General features: G+C 47.7%; 1 long non-coding RNA gene across 1 annotated transcript; it reads right to left on the reverse strand.

Annotated features, from left to right (window-relative positions):
• Positions 1–457: 457 nt before the first annotated feature.
• On the reverse strand, positions 458–7810 carry LOC125183160 (uncharacterized). Its single transcript, XR_007164582.2, has 4 exons — positions 7351–7810; positions 5651–5711; positions 2460–2587; positions 458–570 (listed from the first exon to the last, which is right to left on the reverse strand). It is a non-coding gene; the product is annotated as an uncharacterized lncRNA (long non-coding RNA).
• Positions 7811–8022: the final 212 nt, after the last annotated feature.

The raw sequence follows: 8022 nt of genomic DNA on the forward strand, positions 1-8022 counted from the left end.
AGAGAGGGAATAATAGATAACCACCAGACTACTGACAAAGGGAAAAGCAAGGTCCTTGTAACACAGAAACCACAGGATTCCTGGAGCTTCTTAAAAAATGGATCCAAAGACAATATCTCATGCAGTGCAGGATGTCTGGAAAAAGATAACAGGCTAGCTGGAGGAAGGAAAACAATAAGGAATGGGGTAGTTTGTGTGTACACATGTGTGTGCACTTCTTGGGCTTCAGCCGCAAGCTGTGATGGGACAGCAACTGGTCCACAGCAACTGTGCACTTTATGTCCCTGGCAAATACCAGGCAGTACAGGTGAGCTTGGGCATCCTTCCTTGACTTAGCTTACAACTGAGCTGATGGGAAGTAGGCTTAGTGCACATGGCTAAGCCCTCAGTGAAACGATGCATTCATTTGAACATGTGGAAGAGCTTTAAACACACACTGTGCATGTCTCTTCAGCTGCAGGTTCTTTAGCTGTGCACTCTTTGACCACTGCTCAGATTTCATGTGTTGCTTTCTTCCCACATGTTGAATGAAACCACGTCTGCTGTGCTGCCCCTTGTGCGGCCCAGGAGCTGGGGGAGGATGAGAGGAAGGTGTGATTTCTTGGTGTCCATTCATTCCTTTGTGACAGCGCTTGCTTGAACTACAGCATGATTAACCAAACGCCCAATGTGTATGCACCTTATGGTGTTTGCAATGGTACCAAGTTATGAGCACTCATGGACTGGGGTGTTGTTCTAATTGTAATACTTTACTTCTGGCAGCCTTTAACTCCCATTAGATTAGTGGCTCCTATAATGATTACGACTGCCAAATTAAGCCATCTGTAAACACTAAAACTTGCAAGCTCTTACCAAGTTCATAGCAGTCATGTTTGGGAAATAAGTTCTGCATCTTTTCAGCGGACTGCCAGGAAAAATGCTCAAATGGTCGGCACATGGCCTTGTCCCTTCCTTGGGGAGCACCTTTCCTGTGCTCTGACAGCCAGCACCTCCTCCATCCGGTCGCTGCACTGCTTGGCATGGGCGCTCTCAGTGGCCTTGGCACGCCAGGGTACACTTGTGCCTGAGCCTTTCTGTAAACATGTTTTGGCAAATATTGTAAAGGAGTCGTTTGACAACACAGTCATTTGAACCTGAAAGGCTAAAACAGAAGTGACAGCGTAGCGTCACCACTCTGCTACCACCGGCTTATTATGTTTATCAACATATGTTGTTATTGAATTAAAGCGATATTTTTCAATTAACAAGTGAGGTGAAGAAGGAAACCCTCCTTGCTGGTTCTTTCTTCTGTAGCCACATGTGTGGCCAGCATGGAGTGACAGCCACCCGCCCCACAGAGCAGTGGAGCAGAAAGTGCTGAATGCCAGGGCCGGACAGCCCCACGCGAGTGAAGCACGAAGCTGCTCCCGGGGCTCGGCCAGGGCTGGAGGCACTGCACACACCCACACCTCTCGGCTGTGGGTTCTGGCTTCAGGGCACAGCACAGAAGTGTTTGTGGCTCTATAACAAGTCACAGATGAGGTAAAGCCCTCCCAGCAGTGAGACAATCCCTATGAAACGTGTATTTAACTCAAGAGCAGAGGAGGGACCTGGCCTTCTAGAGCAGGCGTTATCTTGCAACAGCAACCAGTGACTGGGCTCGCTGGGTGCTTGCTGCACAGCGAGCCTGGGAGGTGTGATGCGGTTTGCTCAGGGCACTGCCACCAAGCAAACTTCGCATCTGGAGCTGCTGGCAGCCTTGGGTGGTGTCCTGGGTGTGCCACAAGAGTGATCCCACCCTCTGCTGGTTCCCATTGTCAGTCAGCCCTGATGGAGCTCTGTCACTCTGCGGGGCCGCTGCGTGAGCGGTACCTCCGGCTTCACCGTGCCAACAAAGCGCGCACGGTGACTGGCAGGATGCTCACCGCAATCCCAGGGGCCTCCAGCCCTCTTCTGGAGGAGAGGGCCGGGGCAGAAAAGAGAAAGGCAAACAATGTCCTAAACTGCCTGTTGGCACTGCCTCCATGTTCCTGGTGAAGTTTCTAAAGGCTCAGCTGGCCCAGGTCCTGCGGGAGCAGGGTCAGAGAAGGCTGGCACGCACCCTGTGCTCACCCCACACAGCAGCAGGGAAGCAGGCATGCGCCTGTAAGAGGCAGTGCTTGGGCAGGTGGCTTCTCCTCCTGCGGGAGCTGTCAGGACCCAGGGGTCGTCCTGAGACAGCTGAGAGCTTTGACAATACACAAGGTGACCTTAATTTTGATTTGGGGTGCACAGTAATGAGCAAGTGGTGTGATTAATGCATAAAGCTGACAGAAGGCACAGGCATCTTTAAAGAAATAGGGTGTGCGAGGTCAAGAAAGGTGTGCGGGGTGAAATGATATTTCAGAAGCAGCAAGCACGCCTGGCTGACTCATGAGCTGAACTGTGCAATAATCACGGGTAATTATTGCACACCAGGCAGCAAGTATCTGCATACTCACCAAACTGGATTGCAGTTTCCATTTTGGCTCTGGCATGCTCAGTTCAGAGATGAGGAGCCATTTCCACACAGATCCAATATTGTGGTTGTTTTCCTATCAAGCCTCTAGACGTGATATTGAACCATGTCCTGCAACAGTGAGGAGAGGGGAGCCACTGTCTTTAGAGCGATGAATAACAGAGAAGTGCCTGTACTTATCCTCTCTAAAAATGTCTGTGTGACAGAAATGTGCTTCTGAATCAATGGCAGGGCACTCACTCATAGGTCAATCTGTTTTTCACCCAAACGAAAGCAATGGAAGGCCTGAAAGGTAATGAGCCCAGGTAGGACAGGAGCTATCGAGCACGCAGGCAAAGCCCCAGCACCGGGCCTCCCACAGCAGCAGAAGCCTGGTGGCACCCTGTCACCCCGGAAGGGCAGCCCCTGGTGCCGTGAGGGACTCGTGTTATTTGGGTTTAATGTCACTCACGCTTCCTTGGTCCTGTCCGGATGCAGGACAGGATAGCACAGATCTTCTGCGTGCCTGTGTATAGATACAGACCCTTGAACGAGAGCTAGATCTACAAGTCTGGTAGTTGAAGGGCAGGTAAATAATGGCGTGTATTGAGTAGGGGTTCCTTGGACCCCCTGCCAGCCACTTGTTGTACCCCCCAGCAGGGCTGCAAACAACTCTAACGTACAGCTGGCTCTCGATAGGCATCTTAGGAGTGCATCCTTCTGTACCTCCAACACCCATTGTCTTCCACAGCGAGGCTTTAACCTGTGTGTGTTACAGACTTGGAGATAGATAGATAGATTTTTATCAGTGTTTCAAATGATGTGCTTAGAAACTGAACAATGAGCAATAATTAACAAGTGTCTAGACATATATAAAATGTGCAATATATAGAGCATATACATATAAACGTATGTTATTGCAGACAAGTACATATAAGGCACTGTTTATATGCCTAACATTTCATGCAGCAAAATACCATTTCAGCTTACGTAAAGTGAAGTCATAATTTCTCCTACAATACAGACATTTCCCAACTATTTTTAGCTCCGTCTGGCTAATTCAGCAGCGCTTGGATAACAGTAATACTTTCCCTTCTCTTCTTGTGATGCTAATTTTACCCTGCTATCCAGAGCCTTTCTGGTGATAGCTCTGCCTCTTGTTTCATCGGCACTGATGTCTGCTGGAAAGTTAAAATACACCATGACTAATGGCACAGTACCTGAGAATGTGTGCTGCTGTTTGAGCGTGGAAAAAGGAAATGCTACCAAGTGCCAGGCATTGTGGTGAGCTACCCAATGGTAAACAATTTACTTTGAAGACCTGAAATCCATATTATAGATAGCTGGGATAAAGCCAGGCATCCAAGTAAAGAAAAAAATCTCTCTGACTGTAGTGACTCATCAGCGTGTATGCCATCATAACCTGAAGGTTGCACCTTCCGTTCCTTACAGAAGGGCAGCTGCTGACTGAGAGGAATACGGTATTCAAACATTTATGTAACGCCGGAGATAAAATGCCAGTAGTAATATAAACATTTGGGTTGCTGCGTACCACCACAAATCCTCGGGCTGTCAGGAAAATAGTTAACAAGCTTGGAAACTCCTGCAGCACCGTGCGAACAGGCTTGCTTTCGGTACCTAGTTAATAGCCGTAAGCCGGGCAATAGTTTGCATCATGCATTAAATTACTTCTGACTCAAACAATTAGCCGATTCCAACAATTAGTAGATAAGGCGCGTAGTAAGTAGCCTCTCTGCAGCTGACAAAAGCTCTCCCCACGTTCCTCCTCGGTAGGACTTGGTGAAACGCTGCCCTCTTGTGCAGGAAAGGAAAGCGGCGGCCTGCGAATCCCTTCGTGTGAGGCATGCGGAGCGCGGCTCGCGCGGCCCTGCAGCCCGTCCTGCAAGCCCTTCCTCGCCACAGGGATCCACAGGCTTCGAGACCGCTTTCCTTTAACTCGGCCATTACTGCTCTTTAACAGGCAGCGAGATTTACTCGGGTCTCTTGCCTTACCTCGCTCCCAGGCGGCTCCAGGCCGAGGTGCTGGCTGGGGACCGCTTTGCAGCCCGCGGCCCCTGACCTGCGCTGCGTGACCGCCAGCAGCAGCCGCACGTGCAGGTGGAAGCCACAAATGTGAGGCACCGGCTCCTTCTTTATGCCTGCTGCTCAGATGTACAGAAGGTCTTTAACAGCCCTCATTCTCACTTGGGTATTTGGCTTGGGAGTCACCACCGTTACCTGAATTATACAAGCTCTGCGCTAGATGGTGAAATAATATCCAGTTTGGAACAGACGCAGCTGATTGTTCAAGTGTTAATCAACCTTAGAATAGCCCTCAGGAGAGAGGCAAGCAAGTTTTTAACCTTCATTTTACAGAATGTAAAAGGAGGTTAACAGAGGATAAGGACTTGCTTTCCTGAGGTTTGCAACGGCAGCAGATGCCGATGGCAGACGCGGCTGCGCTGTGGCTCAGGAAGCCAAGTGACTTTTCCTCAGCCATGGAGGTAAGGGTGCACCCCGGGGGCCTGGGGGCTGGGTCTTCTCTGCACCAGGGGAATAGGGAAAGGACGGGGCAGCACGGCCCCTGCTTTGTGTGAAAGCCCCACTTTTAAACACTGTTATTTCTCCTCATGTTTGGAAAAGAGGAGATCCAGTGAATTGCAGCCGAGGGTCCCCCCCACCAGAATCTCTCCATCTTATTTGTAGAAAGTCCAAATGAGCTGCCTGCTGCGTACAGAGTGCCCAGTTCTAGTAAAGCATAGGAGAGAGTTGTAAAGGTTGAAAAATTTGTAGTCATGTATACTAAGCCTTGTAGCACTGCTAGCCTCTGTGTGCAGAAGTATCTTTAATGTTTAGACGAGATGCTTTTGGAAGCCACAAGCTGCTTGTTAATCACTAAAGGAGACATTCTTCTGGATAAACTTACACCAGATGACGAGTTGCCCAGTACTAAACTATTGATTCAAAGGCTTAGCATTAACATGACATTTATGAGTTCAAAATCCTCACCTACAGCGTCACAATATGCACTGGTAAAATTAAACGAGTCCTGTATTACTGGGCAGCTGGGAGGATGCTTTCAATATACGGAGAGAAACAAAGGCGGGAGGAGAATATGGCACCAGCGCTATCTGCAGTGCACACAGAGCCTTTGTGCTTATGCTTTTGTGTCCAGGGTCAGTTGTGGTCTTTTACCTTGCCAGCCACATAACTTTCTCCTTCTGGGTCTTCAGGCACTCCTTACACAATGAATTGCCTAGGAGGAAGCATTTAAAATTTAATTCAGGTAGGGAAGGCAGCACACGTGAATGATATAGAATCTACTAGCCCTTGTAGATTATATGATTTATACATTCACTCAAACAGCAATGAATGAACAGTCTTATAGCAGGCAATATGCTATTGTGCTGTTACTTCTATGCCTTGTCTTTTTAATGAAAGGGCTTATACCTTCAAAGTTAATTAACTCATTTCTCAAAATCATTTATACATCTGCCGTATTTCCAGTAAAACTCCAGTTTCATGTTACTAACTTTAGAATTGTATTAGAAAAAAGGAAGAAAGAAAGAAACAAAAAACATCGTATCAGCTATGCTATTTTATTTGCAGTGACTTCAGCTGTGGAATTGCTAATAATGATGAATTTCATAGACTGAAATTTGGCCTGTGAATTTGCACCAGTGGTTGCTTTGGAAGGACAGTCAAATATTAGCAAAGCGCCTGTGTTGCGCTTACTGTCACATTGCTGGAGCAAAGCAGCACTAAGACCAGCAGACCCAGCCCTGGGGTGTATCGCTGGCACCCAGCTGGGCACCTGGCTGCTAGCACACAGGCAGCGAGTGTCACCTGGCCCCTTGGCCACTAGCAGGTGGCACATGAGCGCTGGGAAGGTCTCGGTCCTGCCTGCACCCTGCCTGTCTGCATAGCCCCGCACTGAGTGTGGGCCCCGCTCTGGTTGCTGCTGGCGGGCGAGCCGCGGTGCTGCTCGGGCAGAGCAATGCAGACGCGAGCCGACATCGCCCCTGCCCGTGCCACGTGCACGGAGCTCTCCTGCTTCCTTCTGCTGATGGGTGGACTTTTAATTAAGCTATTATTTCAATAACCATTACAAAGTGTGGGCACGGCTTGGGAAACATTAAAACCAGGGTAAACAAAGACTCTAGCACTCCATCTGCTTTTAGCACTACAGTTCAGCAACAGGAATGTTTGGGCAGCGAACACGGCTGAGTACTGTCAGTATTTACAGTAGAACACACCATGCCAAGCTTAGCCTACAAGCTGGTCGCAGGCACGAGCTTTTCATTATTTCAAATGATTTATTCTTTTCTGATGTGAAGAACACCACTTCTTTGCACTGAATGCTGCCTGTGAAGTCTGCTTTTCCACTTTAGGGATGCTAAACAGAAGCTAGCCAATGAAACGGAAGTAAATTTATTGACAAAAAATATAACATTCTTCAAAACCAACAGCTCTCTCTCTCCCCAACAAGGAAGAAATAAAATAAAAACCCTTTGGAAATGCTGAGAAAATATCAGGGGCTGAGGTGAAAGGGACACAGCTTGACAAGTATGCTGAAAGCTGAATGTGGATTACCCGTGAGTGCAAAAATGAATAAATGTGTTTTATTCCATTATATTAATGAAATGGTTAATTCGGTTGCTATAGCAACAAAGAACAGCCATGCTAAAAAGCTAAAGGGCTATACATAATGCCTGATACAAGGTCTCTCTTAATTCTAAAGCTGATTTTCTTAGCTACAATAGAAGTGATATGTGTTTTCAATATCGTCTTAAGCTTTTGCATCAAATCCTCAAGCTAATCCAATAAATAGACTAGTAGCATAAAATAGCATATATGTTTGCACCTCATAAAACTTACAAAAGGGGTTTACCTACGTGCAATCAAAAGAAAAGATCTGCAGAGCGTGGCTTTTCAGAAAGACTATTCTTCATGCCATGGTGAAACAGCAAATATGTACAATAGGAAGTTCCTGCAATTAGGAAGCACGTGACTGTGCAGGAAATCGCTGCAGAGGTAGCTGAGACACCAAAACAGAATTATGCTTACCACCCTGATAGATATTTCTCCTTACACAAAATAGACTTGATTTTCTTTTCACTTGCATTTTGCATTATTTTGTCAAAAATTAATAATTCTTAGGGACTTCAAAAAGGAATCCTGCAGCACTTGTTTTTGTTGTAACATCAAAGTCACAGAGGGGGTGACCCGTGGTCTTGCCAGCAGTGCAGAGGACAGACCAATTCTTATTAAACTCTGTGCCAAAGCAGAAGCAAGAGGGACACCCGTCCTCCCTTCAGAGGGGGCCTGGTGCAGCCCCACAGCCCCCGCACCAGGGAAGGGAGCTGCCAGCGCCATGCAGCCCCGCTGCATTCACCGGGGTGGAGCCGTCTGCTGCAGCCGAGGGGCACTGGCATTCACTTTGGTTCTCTTGTTACCGTCAGATTTGTCGAACTCCTTATCACTTTCTCTTCCTAAAATAAAGAGTCTATAGTACACCGACACAAGCACAAGAAGGCTCTGACTCCTGTCACTGAACGCAGACTTAC

The sequence above is a fragment of the Anser cygnoides genome, chromosome 8 (genome assembly GCF_040182565.1).
Source record: "Anser cygnoides isolate HZ-2024a breed goose chromosome 8, Taihu_goose_T2T_genome, whole genome shotgun sequence".
In the NCBI taxonomy this organism is placed as follows: domain Eukaryota; kingdom Metazoa; phylum Chordata; class Aves; order Anseriformes; family Anatidae; genus Anser; species Anser cygnoides.